Source organism: Pelodiscus sinensis, chromosome 2 (assembly GCF_052426305.1).
Source record: "Pelodiscus sinensis isolate ZL-2025 chromosome 2, ASM5242630v1, whole genome shotgun sequence".
Classification (NCBI taxonomy): Eukaryota; Metazoa; Chordata; order Testudines; family Trionychidae; genus Pelodiscus; species Pelodiscus sinensis.
The window spans coordinates 216,517,828-216,541,909 of record NC_143053.1 but is presented as its reverse complement, the minus strand read 5'-3'; the positions used below and the strand labels follow the sequence as shown (position 1 = coordinate 216,541,909).

Sequence of the window (24,082 nt, the reverse complement as noted above, 5' to 3'; positions counted from 1 at the left end):
CCCATTCACTGGCAGCTCTGCCCTGCACACTTAACTCCTCATTTTGGCCCCACTCAAGAGCCATGGGGGGGGATCCCACAAAATCCACTAACCCTGGAACCCCAAAAGAATAAATCTGGCCAGAGGTCTTGACCCTCAGTCCTCTCTGCCGCTCCCCCCACCATGGGGCTCAAGCACCAAGGGAGTGAGGTTTCAGTTGAGAGTCACATCAGAGAGGGTTGGAGGGTGTGTGCGTGTTTGTCTTTTGCTTCTCACTTATGTGGTCCCCAACTAATTTTTCTGTGGGTCAGTGGCCCCCAACTCAAAAGGGGTTCCCCACTCCTGCCATAAATAAAGACAATGTTTAATCTTTTTGTGATGGACATAATATTTCACTTTCTTTGAAAATGGAGCTTGGCCAACAAGTGCCCAATTGGGGCCCAATCCCCATCTGGCTGTAGCATCATAACACTCCTACACCCCCAATCCTTAGTCCATAATAAACCCGAACACCCTGCCCTGAGCCCTCATACTGCTACATTCCTAGACTCCCGCACCTCCACATCCTCAGTTCCTTGCCATAACACTGCTGTACTTGCACATACCCCAACCTGGCCCATCATACATCTACCCCCACATTCCCAAACTTCTGTACCCCCACATCCCTGTTCCCTTCCGTAACACTTCTGCACCCTCACGCACTCTAACCTTGTGCCCTGAATCCATCATACACCCACATCCCCTGCTCTGAGACCCTCATATACCCCATCCCAGCCTCCTGCCATAAGATTGACTGAAGACAGTCTGAATATGTGCAGGAAGCTGGATTTGACCAGTTATGATGTAAACTTCAAAGAAATGTACAAAAAGATGCAGCAGCAGAAGTTCCATTAAATAAAATCTGTGAGCACAATGTTTAATTTATGCTATCATTAATCATTATGTTAATTGGCTGAGCCTCAGTCAGGGGGAGGGGCTACCAGAGCTATATAAGCCTGTGACTCAGCGACCAGAAACAGTTAACAGGAGAGTTTGGAGAGGGAGGTTGGAGGGCACTAGTGACTTCTGACCTTCTTTAATACATAACTCTTAAATAATCTATATTCCAGAGGTTTAAAAAGAATCCCAGTTTATACTTAAACTTATTCATTAGAAAAATGGAGACAGAAGCCCAGCAGCAGAGTGGGGGCTATCCTGTTTATTGTGTCGAGTGTAACATGTATGATTACCTGCCCTGTGGGTGGGTGGCGTATGTGTGCACCCGTTGCAAGGAGCTCCTGACCCTCAGAGACCGAGTTCGGACTTTGGAGGCGAGGGTGGCTGAACTGGAGGAGCTAAGGGAGGTAGAGAGCTATGTTGATGAGACTTTCCAGGAAACTGTAGTACTGTCCCACCTCCAGTCTGAGAGCCCCAGTGCTCTTAAGGAGGATGAAAGTCTCAAGGGAACAGAGCATTCAATGGGAGCAGATGGAAACCATCCCGTAGTTGGGACCCTCCTCCCAGAGGATGTTGTGGTATCCTCTCGCACTGAGGATACCTCTGAGGGGGAGGGAATGCCAGTTAGGAAGAGGCAGGTGTTAGTAGTGGGTGATTCGATCATTAGAAACATAGGTAGTTGGGTTTGTGATGACCGGGAGAACCGTATGGTCACTTGACTGCCTGGCGTGAAGGTTGCGGATCTCTCGAGGCATCTAGACAGACTTATGTGTAGTGCTGCGGAGGAGCCGGTGGTCGTGGTACATGTGGGTACCAATGACATAGGGAAGGGTAGGAGAGATGTCCTGGAGGTCAAATTTAGGCTGCAAGGAAACAGACTGAAATCCAGGACCTCTATGGTGGCATTCTCGGAAATGCTTCCAGTACCATGCGCAGGGCCAGGTAGGCAGGCAGAGCTTCAGCGTCTCAATGCGTGGATGAGACGATGGTGTACGGAAGAGGGGTTTAGATTTATTAGGAACTGGGGACACTTTTGGGAGAGGGGGAGCCTATACAGGAAGGATGGGCTCCACCTAAACCAGGGTGGAACCAGACTGCTGGCACTAAACATTAAAAAGGCCGTAGAGCAGTTTTTAAACTAAGAGATGGGGGAAAGCCGATTGGTGCGGAGATACACGTAAATCGGAGGGAGACTTCTCTTGGAGGAGAATCCATTGATAGAGATTCTCTAAGATAGTCAGAAAGAGAGGAGGGGAGAGGGCAAACCATGGGCCAAAGCAGACAAACAACCGCATACAAAGGAATCCAATGCATCAGGGAAAGGCAGACAAATAAGCAGTGGCAAATTTTTAAAGTGCTTGTACGCAAATGTTAGGAGTCTGACTAATAAGATGGGTGAACTAGAGTACCTCGTATTAAATGAGGAGATTGACATAATAGGCATCACTGAAACTTGGTGGAATGAGGAAAATCTGTGGGACACAATCATACTGGGATATAAAATATATAGAAAGGATAGAGCAGGCCGGGTGGGTGGCAGAGTGGCACTGTATGTGAAAGATAATGTAGAATCAAATGAAATAAAAATATTAAGTGAATCAACATGTTCAATAGAATCGCTATGGATAGTAATTCCATGCTCCAATAATAAGAAATTAGCAGTTGGGATATATTACCGACCACCTGACCAGGACAGCGATACTGACATTGAAATGCTAAGGGAGATTAGAGAGGCTACCAAAATAAAGAACTCTGTAATAATGGGGGATTTTAATTACCCCCATATTGACTGGATACATGTCACCTCAGGAAGAGAAGCAGAGATAAAATTTCTCAATGGCTTAAATGACTGCTTCTTGGAGCAGCTGGTGCAGGAACCCACAAGGGGAGAGGCAATTCTCAATTTAGTCCTGAGTGGAGCGCAGGATCAGGTCCAGGATATAACCGTTACAGGACCGCTTGGGAATAGTGACCATAATATAATAACATTCAACATTCCTGTGGTGGGAAGAACACCTCAGCAGTCCACCACCCTGGCATTTAATTTCAAAAAGGGGAATTACGCAAAAATGAGGAGGTTTGTTAAACAGAAATTAAAAGGCACAGTGACTAGAGCCAAATCCCAGAAAGCTGCATGGGAACTTTTTAAAGACACCATAATAGAGGCCCAACTTAAATGTATACCCCAAATTAAAAAACATAGCAAGAGACCTAAAAAAGAGTCACCATGGCTTAACCACAATGTAAAAGAAGCAGTGAGGGACAAAAGGTATCTTCTAAGAAGTGGAAGTCCAATCCTAGTGAGATAAATAGAAAAGAACGTAAACACTGTCAAATCAAGTGTAAAAATGTAATAAGAAAAGCAAAACAAGATTTTGAGGAACAGCTAGCCAAAAACTCAAAGAAATAACAAAATGTTTTTTAAGTACATTAGAAGCAGGAAGCCTGCTAAAAAACCTGTGGGTCCCCTAGATGATTGAGCTATAAAAGGAGCAATCAAGGACGATAAAGCCATTGCGGAGAAACTAAATTATTTCTTTGCTTCAGTCTTCACGGCTGAGGACGTTGGGGAGATTCCTGAATCTGCACCGTCCTTTGTGGGTGATGAATCTGAGGAACTGTCCCGGATTGAAGTGTCATTAGAGGAGGTTTTGGAACAAATAGAGAAACTTAATGTTAACAAATCTCCGGGACCGGATGGCATTCATCCAAGGGTTCTAAAAGAACTCAAATGGGAAATTGCTGAGCTATTATCTGTGGTTTGTAACCTATCCTTTAAATTGGCTTCCGTACCTAACGACTGGAAAGTAGCCAACGTGACACCAATATTTAAAAAGGGCTGTAGAGGCGATCCTGGCAATTACAGACTGGTAAGTCTAACTTCAGTACTGTGCAAATTAGTCGAAACAATAGTAAAGAATAAAATTGTGAAGCATGTAGAAGAACATAATTTGTTGGACAAAAGTCAACATGGTTTCTGTAAAGGGAAATCCTGTCCTACTAATCTGTTAGAGTTCTTTGAAGGGGTTAACAAACATGCAGACAAGGGGGATCTAGTAGATATAGTATACTTGGATTTTCATAAAGCCTTTGACAAGGTCCCTCACCAAAGGCTCTTGTGTAAATTACATGGCCATGGGATAAGAGGGAAGGTCCTTTCTTGGATTGAGAACTGGTTAAAAGACAGGAAACAAAGGGTAGGAATAAATGGTAAATTTTCAGATTGGAGAGGGGTAACTAGTGGTGTCCCCCAAGGGTCAGTCCTGGGACCAATCCTTTTCAACTTACAGGCAGTCCCCGGGTTACGTGCAAGATACGGACTGTAGGTTTGTTCTTAAGTTGAATCTGTATGTAAGTCGGAACTGGCGTCCAGATTCAGCCACTGCTGAAACTGATCAGTTTCAACAGCGGCTGAATCTGGACGCCAGTTCTGACTTACATACAGATTCAACTTAAGAACCCCAGGCATCCCAAAGTCAGCTGCTGCTGAAACTGATCAGCGGCTGATTCCAGGAAGCCCGGGGCAGAGCCTTCCTGCAGTCAGCCGCTGGTCAGTTTCAGCAGCGGCTGACTTGGGGACGCCTGGGGCAGAGCAGCTGGGGTGCTGCTGGGTTGGTCCAGTAGCGCCCAGAGCAGCGCTACGGGACCAACCGGCAGCGCCCCAGCTGCTGTACCACAGGCGTCCGGAGCAAAGCCGCGGAGCACGGGGGCAGCGGGACAGCCCAGATGCCCCGTGGCTGTCCTACTGCCCTCGGGCTCCGCGGCTTTGCTCTGCTTTGCTCCCCCTCTGGGCTGTCCACTGCCCGCGTGTTCCGCCGCTTTGCTCCCCGTCCCCCTAGTCTGCAGACCAGGGAGAGGGGGAGCAAAGCAGAGCAAAGCCAAGGAGCACGCGGGCAGCGGACAGCCCAGATGCGTCTGGGCTGTCCGCTGCCCGCGTGCTCCGCCGCTTTGCTTCCTCTCCCTGGTCTGCTGGAGACCAGGGAGACGGCCCCGTTCGTAACTGCGGATCCAACATAGGTTGGATCCGCGTAACTCTGGGACTGCCTGTATTCATAAATGATCTGGAGAAAGAGGTAAGCAGTGAGGTAGTAAAGTTTGCGTATGATACCAAACTGTTTAGGATAGTCAAGACAGAAGCAGACTGTGAGGGACTCCAAAAAGATCTCACCAAACTGAGTGATTGGGCAACAAAATGGCAAATGAAATTTAATGTGGATAAGTATAAAGTAATGCACATCGGAAAAAATAACCCCAACTATACGTACAGTATGATGGGGGCTAATTTGGCTACGACAAATCAGGAAAGAGATCTTGGAGTTATCGTGGACAGTTCTCTGAAAACTTCCACACAGTGTGCAGCGGCGGTCAAAAAGGCAAATAGGATGCTAGGAATTATTAGGAAAGGGATAGAAAATAAGGCCCAGAATATCTTACTGCCCCTGTATAAAACTATGGTACACCCACATCTTGAATACTGTGTACAGATGTGGTCTCCTCACCTCAAAAAAGATATTTTGGCCTTGGAAAGGGTTCAGAAAAGGGCAACTAAAATGATTAGGGGTTTGGAACGGATCCTATATGAGGAGAGGTTAAAGCAACTGGGACTTTTCAGTTTAGAAAAGAGGAGACTGGGGGGGGATATGATAGAGGTCTATAAAATCATGAGTGGTGTGGAGAGGGCCGATAAAGAAAAGTTATTTATTAGTTCCCTAAATAGAAGAACTAGAGGACACCAAATGAAATTAATGGGGAGCAGGTTTAAAACTAATAAAGAAAGTTCTTCTTCACATAGCGTGTAGTCAACCTGTGGAACTCCTTGCCAGAGGAGGCTGTGAAGGCTAGGACTATAATAGAGTTTAAAGAGAAGCTAGATAATTTCATGGAGGTTAGGTCCATAAAAGGCTATTAGCCAGGGGATAAAATGGTGTCCTTGGCCTCTGTCTGTCAGAGGCTGGAGAGGGATGGCAGGAGACAAATTGCTTGATTGTAGTCTTCGGTCCACCCTCTCTGGGGCACCTGGTGGTGGCCACTGTCGGTAGACAGGATACTGGGCTAGATGGACCTTTGGTCTGACCCAGTACAGCCGTTCTTATGTTCTAATTATCAATAATATGAAGCCATATATTTTTAGTCATGCAAATGGACATTCTATACGACTTTTTGCTGACCACTTGTTCTGAGTTTTGATGTAGTTTGGCTCTTTGGTTTGAAAAGGTTGCCGATCCCTGGTTTAGCATAACATATTTCAAGGGACATAATTCAAGTTGAAATGGCCTGTAAGCCTCCCCCCCTCCAATCATGGGCTGGAGGTGAGGAAAGAAGGGACAGAAGATTTAACTTCCTCACAGACTTCCCTCACAACTTCAACAATCACAACCATCTATTAAGCTAGTGGTTCCCAACCTTTTTGAGCATCCAGACCCCTTTTCAATGTTAAAATTTTACAGACTCTGCAACAGAAGTACAGTACCAGGAAGCAGGAGCCAGCACATCTCTTGGTCCATGCTGCTTCCTTAGCCCCTGCCCATCCACAGAGGATACAGCGAGGGGGCTGTTGTGACAAAAGGCAACTTCTGCCCCGGCACTCCGTCTTTGGCCAGGCACAGAGACCGGGGTGGGAGGGGGGGGGGCAGAAGGAGAGGAAAAGAAAAAAGAAAGGATTGGTCACACAGGGCCACTGGGGGCAGGGGAGGGCTGGAGTGTAGCAGGATGATGAATGGTGCCTCTTAGGGTATCAAGATCCCATCCCTAGGGCAGGAGGCAGCATGCATGCAGCCTGTTGCAAATAGCAAGCCCCATGTGAGAATCGCCTGGCAGAAAGTCCCAGTCTCTCAGTGGGTCTGATCCTTATTTTCTTTCTTTCCTAAACTTTCCACAGACCCCCTACAGAACCATCACGGACCCCGGACCACAGATTGGGAACCACTGCATTAAACTCTCTCTGCAATTCTCCCACACTAGCCATTCAGTAAGATAATGCCACTATTAGCTTCAACAATGGAATCTACAGCTAGCTAGCTCTCGCTCTTTCTCATTTTCCTGCAGGATGATAGAGTGAAGTGCATCTGCAGGAACCAAGTACCACCTACTCTCAGTGTGGCCCTCTCCAGGGCCCATGTGGAGAGCTGGAGCTGCCGCGCTACTGCCCCAGGCCAGCCTGGCCCTCCCCTCTCCAGCAGCTGAGGAGATATGGCCCAGAGACTGGGACTGGTGCAGCGTCAGCCCATCTCAGGCGGCCAGAGAGGGCCAAGAGATGGGGGCTGGCGTGGCCTTGGCCCTCCTCTGGGAGGATAGGGGGATGCGAGGCCAGCGCTGCGGGGGGGGGGGGGGGAGAGATGCCAGGGGGAGGGGTGTGAGTGTCTGGTGCTGCGGGAAGGGCCAGGCCAAGAGGCCGGGGCTGGCGTGACCCTGGCCCTCCCTGACGGTTGGGAGGAGTGGGGACTGAGAGGCTGGAACAGCCCCAGATCTGGCCCCTGCCCTCCCTGGTGGCTGGAAGGAGAGCTGGGGGTGCCTACCTCCAGAGACAGGGGGGTTGCCAGTGTAGTGAGCAGGGGGCACAGCCCCCTAGTATACAAGAAGATACATTATCTTCACAGATCCAATAACCATCCCAAACACACCAAGAAATCTGTTACATACAGTCAGGCACTCTGATACCACAGAATGTACATCAAGGAGAAAATCGAGTACACGCCCTGTAACACACAACTGCCCTCATCAAACAAGGACACTCCATCAGAGAAGTAGATTTCATCATAAAACAGACCACCCAAATACCTTGAAAAAAACCTGCTTAAATATGAAAATAACTCCCCTATGAGAGCATGCCCCGGTTTTCACTGCACACAATTACAGCCCATATTTGACGGGGACCACAAACTGAAAGAAATCTTTTCTGAACCCTCTCTTCTGAGCTTCAAATAACTCCCAAATCATGCCAATCTCATCATCAGAAGCAAGGTCCCCACAGACCGGGACACACCAATTCAAAGCATCACCAGAGTCAGAACAACAGATGCAAACCCTGCAGACATATCTCCACTGCTAGAATGATCAACACCAACCACAATAAAGCTTTCAAGATTGCTGGGTTCTGTACTTGCCTATCACAACATATACTTTACCTTGCCCAATGCACTAAATGCCCCTATGGCAATTAGGTGGGTAAAACTGGACCATCACTATGTTCTCAAATGAACTCACAAGAAAGTGATAAAAAATAAAAACACCACTTCACCTGTGAATAAACACTTTTCACAAAACAATTGTTCTAGATCTAACTTCCCAGTCCTCATTCTCAAATCAAATCGCCTAATGCTTTCAAAAAATGAGCCTGAGAGTCTAAATTCATAACTTTGCAAGACTCTAAAACAATCATGGACTGAGGAGACAAATTGGATGTATGACTTATTACAACAATCTATAACCAGTCTCAGAGGAGTAGCCGTAATAGTCCATAACTGAAAAAACTTAAACAATGAATAGTTCTGCAGCACTTTAGAGACTAACAAAAAATGTAGATGATAACATGAGCTTTAGTGGGCACAACCCATTTCTTCAGATGAATGGAGTTAAGGAGTCCAGGGTACAAATAGATAGCTGAGAAAGAGAGGGGATGGTAAGGTCTCAGAAACACCCCAGGCTTTGCTTCACCATGCCAAGCACACTAGATGTAGGCAGGTAGGCTCAACTCAGCAGCATACAAGTTTGGAGGAGCTTAGGAGATTCAAGTTTGGGGTGATAGGGTTCTATCTGGGTGCCAACAGCATAGTAAGGGGGTCCAAGTGCAAGGGAGATCTGGATGAACAGCGACTTATTGAGGGGGGAGAAGGGGGAAGGAGACTTAGGTGGCTCTCTCAATTCAGGATTTGGGGTTTTCAAAATGAAGACACACTAGGATTCTGCATGAGGGGTCCAAATGAAGATTTTTGGGGTTCAAAAGGTAGGGGTTGGGTGGGGAAGGCTCAGCAGTGGGGCCCCACATGCTGACTTGGGAAGCTGTTGGTCCAGGTGCTGGCTTTGTAGGACTCATTGGGGTGGGAGTCTGAGGGGGGGAGGGGGGCCTTGTCAGAGTGGTCCAGGTGCAGGGAGGGTGGGGATTTGAATGCATGGGTAATCTAGTGGGGATCTATGAGTGGGGATTTGAATGCATGGGTGATCTAGGTTCAGGGGTGGAGTCCAGATGCAGGGAGGTTAGGATTAGCAGGAGATCTGGTGCAGGGGTGCTCCAGATGCAGTGGGTGAGGCTTGTTGGGGTGTGGGTTTAGGTTCAAGGGCATTAGTGGGGGTTTTCTTAGTGCAGTGGTTGATGCTTGGTGGGACAATCTGGCTAAAAGGTGGGTTCAGATACACAGGTGTCTGGCAGATGAAGGAGAAGCTTCCTGTACAGTAACTCCTTCCCTCCACAGATGAAGAACAGTGAAGCCAGAAAGCAGGCTGTGGTGTTGCCTGTAGCCAGATAATTTTCTGGGGGTGGGTCTGACCCCGTTCTAACTGCTCCTTGCAGGGGAAGAGGAAGTCCTGTCCTCCCCAGTCAGTTAAGACTACTAGCTGTGCATGGCACAGTGTCAGAGTCACTTCCCCCTTACTGATTTATTGCACCCCACTAACTGCTCCTGGCACCCAAATCAACACATCAATGCCGAGGGGTGTGTGTGGCGCATGATCACCTTTGCCCAGGGCTGATACCTGCAGCTGGGTAGCGGGGCTCTGGCTGTCAGTGCCCCACAATGCCCCACACTGACAGCCACTCAAATTGCTCCAGGTGAGGACACATATTGCCAACAAAAGGGAGCTAGGTCTGGGGTGGGCAAAGGAGCCTCCATGGGCCAAATCCAGCCCTTCAAGCAGATGGATCCAGCCCACAGAAGCCCTGCCACTCCCTCACCCGTAGGCCAATCAGGGTCTGGGGGCAGAAGGGGCATGTGAAGTCTCTCACTCCCTGCCCCTGCTTTGCAAGTGCCATGCACCCTTTGCAGGGCAGGGGCAGGGAGCGAGAGACTTTGCATGCTCCTCCCATCCCCAGGTCCTGATTGTCCTGGGGGAAGAGAGGGTACAAAGCCTCCTGCTACCCTGCAAGGGGGTGGGTACCTAAAGGGAACTGCCAGCTGTTCAGATAACAGCTGATAGTTCTCTCTGCAGAGGGCAGGGGGCAAAACTCCACATGCTCCCCCACCCCAGGCCAATCAGAGTCTGTGGGAGGGGGAGCACAGAAGTGTCCTGGGGCAACTTCAAAAATTAGTGAAGCACCCCCTGGTCTAAAATTATTGTCCACCCCTAAGCTAGGTGGACAGGGCTATCCCGTGGGAGATGTGAGGCCAAGGCAACCTCTCTTGCCCCAGGCCTCACCCCTTCCTGCCCCTGCTCTGCCCCCACCCCATCCCCATTCTACCCTTTCCAAAGCCCCAACCCTGCTCCACTCAACCCTGCCTCTTCCCACCTCCCTTGTACCTCTTCCCTGAAGTCTTCTCTTCAGAGCTATGCGACCTAAGGGATTACTGGGGGGTGGGGGGAAAGGGGAAGGGGAGAGGAGGGCTAGCATTGGGTAGCAGTAGGGGTCATCCCTCTGCACTCACCATGGTGGTGGGAGCCTGAGAAGTGGAGCAACATACACAGCAGCCTGCTCCCATTTCCCAGCCAGGTTGTTCCACTTCACTTCAGTGGTGGGAAGCAGAGCACTCTGGTCCCCTGAGCAATGCTGAGTTTGGAGAGTTTGGAGGCTGGGGCACTCTGCTTCTTGTTGTCATAGTGAAGCAGAGCAACCCAGTTCAGAAATGGTGGTGGAGTAGTGCAGGCTTCTGTGTATGTTGCTCCACTTTCCAAGACTTCCTATGTTGCTCCACTTTCCAAGACTTCCTACTACTATGGTGATTGTGGTGGGGGAGGGGGAACTGATCACTGCTGCCATACCTCACCAACCCTGCCAGGCAATCCCTCACACTGCTCTAAGCCCTGTAGGTGCCCATCAATATGGGGGACCATCTTGTCCATAAGATGGCTGGAGTGGCTGCCACGTCCCCCTCTCCCCAAAAGCACAGGGACTGGGGCAGCTGTCTTGAAGATGGGATTGCTCTGGATATACAATACTAATTTAGTTTCCAAACACAGCTTACCACACATTACAGGTAAAAAAAAAATTAATCATGTAGTAAGGCAGAGGTCCTTAAACTGTGGGACATGCGGTTGAGGCCCAGGCCAGCCCCCATGGGGAGCAAGAAAGAGCTCCATCCAGCTCCACTCCTGGCCCTGACTGCTGGCCCCAACATTGGGGGCCTCCACCTTGGTCACCTTACCGCTGTCCACATCCCTCTTCCCCCAGCCTGGGCCATGCTCTCAGTCCTAGAAGTGGTGAAGGGAGGAAAGCAGCAGTAAGGTGTGACCTCGAAAAGTTTGGGGACCATTGAAATAAGCAATGCACCATTCACAATTTTTTAACAATGTAAAAGTAGTAACATTTTTGCCTTAGTGGTCTCCCAAAAGAGGAAAAAGAATCAATGTTCACAACAGAGCAGCTGGCTTCTAGTGAGATGCAACTACTAGGTGGAGGAAAAGGTACATATATTATTCTAACTAGCTTCCTCTCAAGGCTTACTTCTAGGTTTTAGCCTCAAACATGTAATTTTTAACACACACACATCCTTCTTTGGTCAGAGAAATGTCTTTTGTTTATATTCACAATGGAGTTAGGCCTCTTTTTGGGTACAAGCAACTACATATATTCTTCATTATCTTTGCTATCAATCAACAAACCTATCATTTCTGAGAATCGGAGATGGGAACAGAATACATCACTTCCTCCTCTTTTAGCCCTGGGTACTGCACACACTCCCCCAGGGGTTAACCAGAGATTATTAACTAACCGCTGCGCGCAAAAGGTGAGATCTACATACACTGAGCGAAGCAGTCGTACCTACTGAGGTCAGAGCAGCCCCCCCGGAGATAATGGCGCGACACACGTGAGTAAGGGCTCTGCCAGCACTGCGGGAGCGCTCAGGAGACTGGCAAGTCAGCGTCGGTCTCTATAACACACAGCACCGGTAGCGTCTGGCGTCTGCCACAAGCGAGTGAGGTCTTCGGGCTGAAAGAAAATTTAACTTTGCGCAGCACTGAGACGGGCGATCGCCACTGCGAGACAGCAAACTCCATCCCCTCACCTTCCCGGGCAGAGACTCACCGAGCGCCCCGCCCCAAGCCCTGCCGACCTCCCTCGGGCGAAGCGATGCTCTAGCTAGCCCTCTGCCACAGCAGTCCCGGGGAAGAGGCTTTGTGGGTGGGGCGGAAACCTCTCCCCCAGCCCGGAAGGCAGAGGCGCTGACAGGAGCACGCAAGAGCGGCTCGGGCTGGGACTGGGAGCCGGCCCCTCAAACTTTTTTCTGGCCTGTTGATCTCCGCCCTTCCTCAAAGCAGCTACAGCAGCTGGTGCGCGCTGGCTGCGGCCGGGCCGGGGCCACAATAGGGCGAGCTCCGGCTCCCTCTCCCCAGGCCGGCTCCCCGTTAGCTAACCTGGGCGGCTGCGCGGCATGTTCAGCCGCTGAAGGGCGGCGCCTGGGGGTGGCCCCGGCCTAACCTTGGCTCCGTCCGCCCCGCTCTCTTACCCGCGGGGTCTGGAGCCTCCTCCCGGGACTCATCCTCCAGCGCGGCTCCGGGCCCGCCCCCGCTCGCGCATAGCCCGAGCCTCCCCGCCCCGCTCCCGCCCACTGAGCCGGCAGATTTGCTTCCCGGCCGGGCGCCGCTGGGCCCGGCTGCTGCCAATGAATTTCCGGGTCGCCGGCCTGAGCGGCTGCTGCTGCTGCTGTTGTTGCCGCCGCTGGCCACGAGCGGAGGGGGACTGGGCTGCAGGCCGGGCCGGGGCGTGAGGCGCCGCCAGGGGGGCCCAGCCCGAGGGGAGAGGGATCCGCGTTGGGGCCAGCGAGCCCCGCCGCCAAACAAAGGGCAGCGATCGAGCTCCCGCCGCCGTCTCCGGCCAGACCCCGCTCCCCGCTGCGGCGAGCCCCGGGCGCGGCCAGCGCTTCACTCGGAGGCTCCGGGCGGGGGGGCCGATGGAGGCGCGCTGGATGCGGGGAGAAGAAGCGGCGGGGAGAGACTCTTTAGAGAGCTGGTGAGTGACCCCCGTGCCGGGGGTGTGTCTCCTCAGGCGCGGCCTCAGCACCGCCCGACTACTGCTGGGCTCCTTGGGGGGCGCGGGGACTCCATCCCCTCTCGGGCCGGGCAATGGTGCAATCGGCTGGGGTGGGAGGGGGGAAGCAAAGGCACGGCAGACAGATACCAGCAGCCTCCTCCGCATGTCTGCAGCCCTTGGCATCCCCGTAGGTGGGGCATCTAACTGGAGCCAAATGCTGAATGCAGCAGGACAGCGGAGATTTGCCGAGGAGACCAGTGCAGGGAAAAGCGAAGGTGGCTCTAGGGATGTCTCTCTTTGCTGCCACCAAAACAAGAGATCGGAAAGGCAGTATGTGCTCCTATACATAGGATACATTTAGTGCGCTGCTTATTAAACATCATTCTCTAGGACCAAGGATCACGAGTCTTGCTAATTACTGGTCTGACACAAGCCCTATTTTGAAGAACCTAATGTAAATTATTTTGGCGTAGTCTTAATAGTAGGAGGCTCATGCCTTAAACAGCTGAGATGTTTCTTGTGTGACAGTGTATGGTACGAGCATTATATAATATATGCATCCATCAAAATGTGTTGCTTCTGATGAATCAATTGCACTTCCCTTTGTGATCCCTCTGCAAGTTGTAGTCACTTGTAATTCATGAGACAGTGAAAGGTTGGCAGTATGTGGTGGATTATTTACTTAGAAACTACTTAGGTAAAGAACTGGGAAATGTTCAGTATTTCCTCTGTTGAATGATTTATGTAGGTATAACTTATCAATTGCAGTTTTTCTGAGTCCTGTGAATTCTTTTGAGGCCGCTAATTGAAATATAAATGGTAGTTTTGTTGTACCCACAGAACTGTAAGAAACTTGAATCGCCAGACCCCAGTATCAGTTCCTTTGTTTAAAAACAAATATTTGCATTGACTTCAAGAAGATTTTTAGGAAACTTTTACAAAAGAGGTATAAGAAGAGAGTGTGTAGGAGGCTTGTGTAGCTATAATTATAGTTGTGATCCTTCTCATCTAACCCTCTTTTCAGGATCATTATAAACAACCACTCTAAGCTGAAACTGAGCAGTCAGAGTTTCAGTTGGGAATTTTTTTTTCCCATTACAAAATTTAGCCCTGATCATGAGTAATTTTACAGGTATAAGTGCTTGAAGGATCCCTTAATTTGCATTTACATTTTTAAAAAATAAGTAGAACCATACTAATTGATGTTTGCTGAGTCCTCTTCCTCCCCAACCCTTCCCTCCAACCAAGGATACATAACCACAAAATGCACATTGTTCACTTTACATTTGAAATAAGATGCTGCAACTGAATGTAAGTGAATGGATCCCTGCATCCATGCAGAACACCACTGGCCTTAGCAGATATCCATGTAGGCACTAGAGTGAGACCTCCCTCCCTTTACCTCCCTCCCCCCACCCCCAGAATTATTGACTGTGCAGATTAGCAAAGTAAAACTACTGAGATCCTCTTCTAAGTATATGTATTGGTTTTCCTTTGGGTGTGTTTTTTTTTAAACAGTAGTTAGTACATTGCTCTGAGGACTTTAGTCTCTTTTAGGTGTTTGAGGAAAAAGTGGTACGTGTTCTTTCTCTGAAAGAAGATATTGCTACCTGTAAACAAGAAATATTTTCTAACCAAAAATGTAGGGACTTACATAGACTGTTCATTTGGGGTTCATGTATACCACTTGACCTTATCAAGAGAGAGTGAGGCAGCATAATTCAAAGCAGGACTTTCTGAGCATGGAAAGACCAAGCAGCATGAGAAGAGGAGGAGACCCTGTAGCAGAGTCTTCTGGAATCTTGCTCCAAGCCTTTCTGTGCTCCTGTACTGGAACAATTTGTTCTCACACCTATGATGTGTGAAGGAGTTGGAATTTAGGAAGTTAATGTTGTTGCTTTAAATAGCTTACTCGGTTGTAAATTGAAATTAGTGTCTTGAGTATGTGCTTTATACTTAGTTGTAAATTAAAATCTTTAGAATACAGCAGTAACATGTAAAAGAGGATTTATTCATTATGTTGTTTGTTGCCATCTTGTATATAGTGTATCATGAATAAAGACTATTAATACCATATTCACTAATGGGGTCAGAATTACAGTTTAAACCCTCCAGAAAGACTACCAATAATTATAATGTACTGTAAAAAGAATGTAAGTATTGTAAACAAAAATAGCAAATTTAGGACCTTTAGTCATCAGTTACTTGTGACAATGGTTTTGTCATTTGTTTTGCCTGTAAAATGCTGTGTGCGCACACTCACATGATTTCTTTCTTTATTGACACAGCAAACCAAAAAAAAAAGGAAAGATTTACTCAGACTAGATAACCTTCCTTTAGGTGTTAGCCATTATTTAATGGGGAGACTTAAAAAAGATTTAGAAACTAGTGTAATTCTCTGTCTTGTCTGTATTTCTTTCTATTTGCTCTTTAGTATGTGAAGCAGTTTAACAGTGCTTGATTTACTCTGCCCTTCCTTATTATATATCCAAATAATTATCTGCAGCAGCACTGTTTTCTCTTCTTCTCCGGACAATTAATGACCTGGTCAGTAGTACAGCAGTATGTGCGTGGTGTTGGGGATTTGGTAAGTTTGATTGTTGGACAGTTGATTTGGACACTGGCATTTATCTTTACTTGTTGTCCTCGCCCCCCACCCCTTTTTTTGGGTCCCTCACTGTTTCAGGTGTTCTATGCTAAAGTCAGTATAGATTTGCTGTACCCTTGTAATTCTTTCTAGACTGCACATGCTTCTACTGTTAAGGGACTGATTAGCTCTGTGAAATCGAGGGCCATGAATTCAAGTGGAGAATAAGTAGACAATGATTTAAATCTGTAATATATTATACAACAATGATAATAGAACAAAGAAAGATAAATATGTTTTGAAATTTCTCCATGAGGCTGTTCTTAGGTAATGTTCAGACTGACACAAAACAATAAAACATTATTAGTGTTACAAATGTCTGAATGCTGTCTGATAGTAAGGATGTTAGCATATAGTCAAGTAAATGATTAACCAGTAAGCCTAGGCTTATCGGTTAATTCTATCAACTATATACACTGCCCCCCTCCACCCCCCTTCTGCCTCTGTCTGTGGTGAGCCTGGGTCCACTGCAGGTAGAGGTTGCTCTGCGGCAGCAGCCCCTATGTCCCAGAGTGTGGGGGAGTCACCAAGCCCTGCATCCCCTTGCATAGCCAGATGCCATTCTCAGCCAGCAAGTAGAAGAGAAGGTTTATTCGTTGACAGGGGTACAGCGCAGCATGAACTTATCACAGGAACCAGAAGCAGTTAGTACAATCCAAATTGGGGAGAGGAGGACCCTCTCTGCATCCTCAACCAGCCAAGAGGTCTCCCACATTCCGCAGCCAGTCCCAACCCTGCAGGCTGCCCCTCCTCCTCCTCCTCCTCCTTTGTCTAGCTTCAAAAGGTGTCACCTATTGAATCTTCCACCTAGGCTCAGGTTACAAGACAGTTTGACCTATTGTGTACTGCTAAAATGGGGCAGCATCCCCCTCAGTGAGAGCCACACCTGACATTCCCATCCCCAGCCAAGTACCAGTGCAGTACCCAGGGAAACTGAGGCACACACACACAAGGTTACAACAGAACAGCATAAAACAGTAGCAATCACAACATAACAAAGCAAACATAGCAAACACAATCCCCACTACATCACATACTGTCTGCGGAGGGGAGATGGGGTGTCCGAGCTTCCTGTGGACAGAGGCTGCTCCACATCCTGCAGAGCAGCCTTTGTCCATGAAGAACTCATACCCCTCATACCATGAAAAGCTCATACCACGGACAGGGGCTGCTGCTACCCTGTGCTGCTGCATCTGTAGCAAAGGCAGCCTCACAGGGTGGCACGCAGCCGGTCTGTGAGCAAAGCTGGTTTTTAAACCAGTTTCTGCCTGCCACCTCACGCTGTTGCCTCTGAGGGAGAGACAACAGCACGGAGTAGTAGGGGACTCCCTGGGAGAGGAGCTGGACTGCACTGCACTGGCTACTGGCCCTGCCCCCACGGACTTTCAAATAATCATATAACCACTAAAAATTCATGTGGTTACATGACAATTCAATTACACAGTATCTAACATGCCTACCTGATGGTCTCTAAAATGTTCTTAAAATTGTATGGGATCTGGCTACACTTCTCTGGCAGAGTGTTTGTTATTTTTTAACTGTCAATAAGTATCATTAATGTTGCAAGACTTTAAAAGGCAGTAAATACTAAGACCCTATGCATTCTTTTCGGAAACTTTAATAAATTACTAGATTTATTCAGTAACTATTTTTATTTCAAACGAAGCTAGTGGCATGATCGTTCTTTGTTTCCTATTCTCTTTGAGTGTATGAGTCTGTCATTGTAGAGTCAAAGAAGCAAACTTCATATTTTTTTTGCTTTACGTTGTTAACGTGTAAAAATTCTAAATGTGCAGAATGCATTAGCCACATAAGCTGTGTCTCAGCCCTAACATACTTTCAGTCAAATAAGACAAAATGTGGGCATGAGGAAGAAGGGATAAATACACCTCTTGCACTTAGCTTGCAAGTGACATACATCTTGTTAATATCATGACTTTCTAAGTTCCCGTTTTTAGCTTAAATTTCTGCCCATCTGTCCCCAGTCCTCTCTAACAATGCTTTCCTTTCTCACTTCATAATTCCCTTGATCCCTGTTATAGACCTTGAGTTGGGTGTGAACTATATCACAAAAAGATTAAAACAAAAAATAGTTAACCAGTCAGGAAAACAACTTGAGCCAATGTCAAAAGGTGGGATCTTTATCTTTTTCTTCCACCAAATTTATTTTTATTTTAATGCTTTTATAATTTGGAATTAACTTTGAAAAGTTTCTTTTTAAAATAATGGATATTTAAAATATTATATGTAAACTAAATATAGCCTCCCCTGAATAAAACCATATCAGAATATCTCTAGACAAACTAGTAATTTTCCTTTCCTTTAATTCTAAACATTCGATCTCAACACTGAATTTTTTCCTGTAAGTGTGTTAAACTATAACAGTACTTAAGATTACCATACAAGGCTACTTATTTCATTTTGCATTGACTAAAGATCTAAATTTAAAAACTTCTGAAAGGTTAGATTGTTGAAGGATTATTACGGTAAGAAAATAAAGTAACAACTGAAAATGGGTTATGTGCTGTAACAGACGCATCTTTTGATTAATGCCTATTTCTTAGTAATCTCTTTGAGCATCTACCTCAGCTTATCTGTTGTAAAACAACAGCTGATCAGTTGTAGAGTTCACTTGTAATTTATAATTGATCCTATATTGACAGGAAGGACAGACCTTTGCTAATGACATTATAATATTACTGTGATGTTTGTATGTAAATATTATGCATTTTGGTGGTTAAAAGAAACCATTAATCTTATGGAGCCCCACTTATACTTGTATCAGGACTGAGATGCAGACTTGAACTGAATTATGAGACTGATGTAGGGATATCCTTACAACTATGAGTTTGTGCTTTTACACTACACATTTTATGATTAGTCATTTGAAGATGTATTATATTAGTGTATAACCATGTGTTTTAACTATTGTAAATTAGGTTTAAAATGTATTTTTTTAAAACAGTGTGTTGACTTCCATGAGTGGACTTAGTTGGATTTTTTTAAGCATGAGATCACTCTTTTGAGTTTAAGTGCAATCCAAGATCTACCTCAAACCCAAATACCCTTGCCCTGCCTCCTTTGTGTTCCTTCTCCAAGGTCCTGCCCCTGCTCACTCCAACCTCTCCCTCTCCCCTATCCTTCCTCCCTTTCATCAGGCAGAGGGTTAGGGTACAGGCTCTGGTCTTGGGTTAAGGGATTTGGAGTGTGAAGGACTCTGAGCTGAGCCTGGGGACTTGGGGTACAGGAGGGGGTTAATGACTGGGACAGGGGTTCAGGATGCAGGTTCCAGCCGGACACTGCTTAGCACAGGTCGTGTAGTGGGGCTAGGACAGGCTCACCCCTGCCCTGGCCCTGCACCACTCTCAAAAGCAGCCAGCAAACTCCCTCCATCCCAAACCCTGCTGTGCCCTCCTCCATTCTGTAGAGAGACTACAGCAGGTCTGCTCAACTTTGGAAGCTCCAGGGGTCACAATAATATTCACAGCACATGCCGAGGGCCCGCAACTTAAGTGTGGTTGCATATACATGCAAATATATGCAAATAGCTTCTTTCACACTGATGGGCATGAATACAAAGCACTTCCCACAATGCCCTGGTGCTCCCAGTACCTCCTCTTTGGAAGCTAGAAACTCTGTACCTGTCTGTTCCAGCCAGCTCATCTGCTTGTGTCTTTCAGTGCTCTCACTGCCTAGGAGATGCCTTGCTGTTGTGGAGAGTGTTCCCAGCGGAGGCCGTATTCAAAGGATCCCACCTGCAGGCCGCATGTTGAGCCCCATGTAAACCCAAACTGCACTGCTGGCCGCAAACAAACAGGCTGTGGGCCGCATGCGGCTGCCACGTGTTAAGAAGCCCTGGACTACAGGGTGGGAGAGGGGGGCATCCTGACATCAGCCCCCCCCTTCCTTCCCTGCTCTGCACAGCAAATGGGGGTGGGGAAGACAGCTCCAATGCAAAGAGCAGAAGGGTGCAGCAGTGCAGGAAGGGGCAGCTCAAGTGCTGCAGTTGATAGCCTCTTGGCCAAACCAATCAGGTTCACCTGTCAGAGGCTCCAAGATCTACTGGCAGAGCCTGATCTATTGGTTGGTGACCACTGATCTAATTCTTTCCGGAAAGATTGCACTTTCTAAAACTGATGGCAGTACGGTTCTTGTTGCAAGTGTTTAACTGGCCTTTCAGATCCCTTGATTCAATTTGTTTTTGCATCCCCCATTTAGGGACAGGGTTACCAGCTAGTCATTAAAAAAAATACCGGCTGGGAGGGGAGTGGTGCTGGCCGGGAGGAGAGGGGGAGGAAAACAGAGCTAACGGGGCTGGCTGAGGGAGATGGGGGGGCCGACGGGAAGCAGGGCTGGTTGTGGGGGGGAGGGTCGGGTGGGACGGGGCTGGCCGCAGTATAGCGGGGGAGGGAGGGAGCGAGCTGGGGCAGAGCTGGCCGAAGGGAGCTCAGGAGGAGGACGAGGGGAGAACTAGCCAGTGGAAGCGGGGCTGGCCGGGGGAAGACCGGGAGGAGAAGTCGGGGAGAATCAACCAATGGCTGGCTAGGAGGGGGCAGGGGAGCAAATCAGCCTGCGGGGAGCAGGACTGACCCGGGCTGTGCAGATCTCAGGGTGCTCTTGTCCCACGCTAGTCAGTCCAGCTGTGGCTCCACCACGCACTTGACCAGCATGCAGGAGCATGGACTGGGCTGCCCCTCCTTCTTCTCCTCCTCACATGCAACCAGGGCTCCCAGGGCCAATTGCACCCCGCCTCCCAGTCACTCCTCCTGCCCCCGCCAGGCTTCCATCCAGCACCCAGTCGGAAAACCAGGAAATACCAGACATTGCACATGAACCATGGCACTCCCCCTTCCCAAATCTTTTCTCCCCTTCCCACAAGGAGTGGCTGGGAAGGGTGAATATCTCACAGCAGTGGAAGGGGTCTGTCTGTCTGCTTTTTCTGTTCAATTATTGCTCCTTGATGGTATGGGTATCCGGTCATCTCATTGTTGCTACCAGTGGCGAGAACATGCCATCCAAGAGCACATGCTCTCATGCCATAGCACCGTATGTTAAGTTTCCTGATTCTTTCAATAACTTAGTCACAGTCTTGACTCCATAAAGTAATATCCTTCTTTTTGGAGTCTAATTTGTTAAGTCTTTATACTATATTTTCCTCTTGTCCCTTTAGGCCCAAACTCATTCCTTTTGGGGCTTCCCAGTCTGTTTCTTTCCTTTTCTTTAAGGGAATCTATAGTCCTTGTTCTTGGGCTTTGCTGCAGGCAGATTTCCTCTTGTCATGTGCCTCTCCAGGATAGCTGTCTTGTCTCTTCTGATTTTTTTTTTCGAGAGGCTTCTGTGTTTATCTCCACCCTAGAAGGCATGATTTTACCCACATGACCTGATTGTCATGTGGCTTTGATTGTTTGCTCCATTGGGGGAGATGAGCTAAGTGTGTTATAGATCGGGGCTTAATCTTCATCATTAAAAAGGGCCAGTCACTTTGTCAAAGATTTATATAAATATCAAATGTGCATTGATAAAAATGTACAGTTTTATGTGTGTTAGTGTATTGGGAATCAGATGTGGCAGTAATTGAGAACGTGGAGAATTTTATATAGTATAAACAGGTTAAAGTTAATGCATTTAAAACAACTAATGGAACAAAATGGAGCCTCTTTTTAAACCCCTTCTAGAATTGGGACAACTAGATATGTCTGCCTTCCTCAATATGTCTTAATGAAATAAAAAGACTCTGATGCAAAGGCAAAATTAACCACAGCATTTGGAATGGCTGCTTTTAAATTGTAGTCAAATAGTGCATTTTCCTTATAGAAAATGTGCATTTTATTCACCTAGCACTTATTTTTTTGTAAATTTGCTGAAGTATCCTGGATTTTGCTAGGTATAATTACTGTTGACAATTAAAAATGTAGCTCATAAGCCATTCTGAGGTTAACAACTTAGTGATAACATGTGAAAAGACTGAAATATGGACACAAGGACAGCCCATAAAATTTTATCTTTAAAATTAAGTTTATATATTTTAGAAATGTGTGTTGGTATGCCTGTTCATCTGTGAGTCTGTTCGTTCAAGGACTCCTCCTAAACAGTAAGAGCTAGGACCACAAAATTTGGTAGGTAGCTTCCTTTTCTCCTAACTTAAAGTAAGGTTAGGGTTTGGAAGTTCCTGGAATCCAGTTGTTTTCCATAACAGGGAAAGTGAGGGAGCTGATAGGAAGGACCGTCATACTGCAGAGTGACCATTGGCTGCAGCGAGCGCAGGGACAGCCTACATTAAACCAATTGGTTTTTCCTTTATGAAGCTAGTGGCAGACTTAAGGACAGGTCTACTCTATGGGGGAAGGTCAGCTTAAGGTTCACAATTCCAGCTATGTTAATAACGTAGCTGAAATTGACATACTTAAAGCGGAGCTAGGGCGCCATCCTCACTATGGTTTCTCCTATCAAGTTCCGTCATGAGGAGTATCGGAGTCAACAGGGGCGCCCTCAGTTGTCCCCACTAGACCCACTAAATCAAATGTCAGAAGATCGACCGCCTCAGCACTGATATTGCAGTAATGTAGACACGTCTTAAGAGGCAGCTACAGGAAGGTCCTGAAAGGGCAGTGTGACCAAAAATTAATGGCAAATTCGTGGCATCTGGGATCAGATGCCAAATTATACAGCTGCTAAATTGCAAAGAGTACATGATAAGTGGGTCAAGTCGCATCTTATAGCTATTGTTTTATGCTTTCTGCTAATGCAGGGAGATGCTGCTACTTCAGTTAGCGTTATTCATCTGTTCGAGGTTTTCTCTGTTACTATAAGGGTTAAGAACTTTTTTTAAATGAAAGTTTAGATTTTGAAATATGGTTATAACAGCATATTTCTGACACCAGAATATATAGAGCCACATTGTTTAGAAACAATCTGTATGACGTTATTTGACCAACACTATGTAATTGTGATGTCACGTGGAGATAATCTAGACTTACACAGAATTAGCATGCTAATGCTATTTATTAAAAGAGCTGCATAATTTGCTACATGCTATAACAACTTGTATAATAGAGTAACTTCCAGCAGTGCTGGTTACAATACTATGGTAAGCCTTGAAGATTTACCAGTTATTAAAGATGTCATTGTATTGCAAATGTAAAAGGAGATATAATTTAGTTGCATGTTCAACCTTTACTTTGGCATTTCCTGATGATAGTTTAATGTAATGTGGTTACATGCTTTACTTGAATTTGGTTTTCTGGGTTTTTTTAAAAGGGAGTGGGCAGGGAGGTGAAAATTCCTCAACTGGAGCTGTTTTGCCAGATGTTACAATGACCATCTTGCCCATTCCTTAGGCTTTCTGAGATTTCTTAATCTTTGTCACCTTTAACATCAAAATACTAGATCCTGTATTTTCACATTTATTTACCAGATGGTTAATCATCATTAAGTTACTTGGAAATAACAAGTAACAATAATACAGGCAGTCCCCAAGTTACGTGGATCCGACTTATGTTGGATCCGCAGTTACGAACGGGGATTTTCTCGCCCCGGAGGACTGGAGGGGCGGGACGCCTGGTCCCGCCGCCCGCCTCCTCCGGGGCGAAAAAAGCTGCTCCCCATCTCCCTGGTCTGCTGGGGGAGCCAGCAGACCAGGGAGACGGGGAGCAAAGTGGCGGAGGACCCGGGTGCCAGACCCGCGGCCGCTTCCAGATCAGCTGGAAGCGCGGCTTTGCTCAGCGTCTCCCTGGGCTGCAGACCAGGGAGACGCTGAGCAAAGCCACGGAGGACCCGGCCGGACCCGCGGCGCTTCCAGCTGATCTGGGAGCAGCTAGTGCCCCCCTCCCAGCAGACCAGGGAGACGTGGAGCAAAGCCCGGGGCCTGTGGTAGAGCAGGTGGGGCGCTGCCGGTTGGTCCCGCAGCACCACTCCTTGGCGCTACTGGACCAACCCGGCAGCACCCCAGCTGCTCTGCCCCAGGAGTCCTGATTCAGCCGCTGCTGATCAGTTTCAGCAGTGGCTGAATCAGGATGCCTGGGTCAGAGCAGCTGGGGTGCTGCTGGGTTGGTCCAGTAGCGCTGAGGAGCGGCCGCGCTACTGGACCAACCCAGCAGCACCCGAGCTGCTCTGCCCCAGGCGTCCCCAAGTCAGCTTCTGCTGAAACTGACCAGCGGCTGACTACAGGAAGCCCGAGGCAGAGTTGCTCTGCCCCGGGCTTCCTGGAATCAGCTGCTGATCAGTTTCAGCAGCAGCTGACTTGGGGACGCCTGGGGTTCTTAAGTTGAATCTGTATGTAAGTCGGAACTGGCGTCCAGATTCAGCCGCTGTTGAAACTGATCAGTTTCAGCAGCGGCTGAATCTGGATGCCAGTTCCAACTCTACATACAGATTCAACTTAAGAACAAACCTACAGTCCCTAT

The 24,082-nt window shown here is 47.6% G+C and overlaps 2 protein-coding genes across 8 annotated transcripts in view; one reads left to right on the top strand and one right to left on the bottom strand.

Annotated features, from left to right (window-relative positions):
• KRIT1 (KRIT1 ankyrin repeat containing) overlaps positions 1–12,630 on the bottom strand; it is a 53,638-nt gene extending 41,008 nt beyond the window's left edge. The window contains exons 1-2 of one of the 5 annotated variants that reach the window (XM_075922382.2): positions 12,510–12,630; positions 11,825–11,992 (exon numbers count right to left, since the gene is read on the bottom strand). The gene's annotated coding sequence lies outside the window, so the exon portion shown is untranslated. Of the gene's footprint in view, positions 1–11,824; positions 11,993–12,417 lie in introns of all 5 variants that reach the window. The other 4 variants (XM_075922383.2, XM_014569233.4, XM_075922384.2 and 1 more) reach the window with 4 other exon arrangements.
• An 83-nt stretch (positions 12,631–12,713) lies between these two features.
• Positions 12,714–24,082, top strand: part of ANKIB1 (ankyrin repeat and IBR domain containing 1) — a 108,031-nt gene continuing 96,662 nt past the window's right edge. For 2 of the 3 annotated variants that reach the window (XM_075922381.2, XM_075922379.2), the window contains exon 1: positions 12,715–13,012. The gene's annotated coding sequence lies outside the window, so the exon portion shown is untranslated. Of the gene's footprint in view, positions 13,013–24,082 lie in introns of all 3 variants that reach the window. The other variant, XM_075922380.2, reaches the window with a different exon arrangement.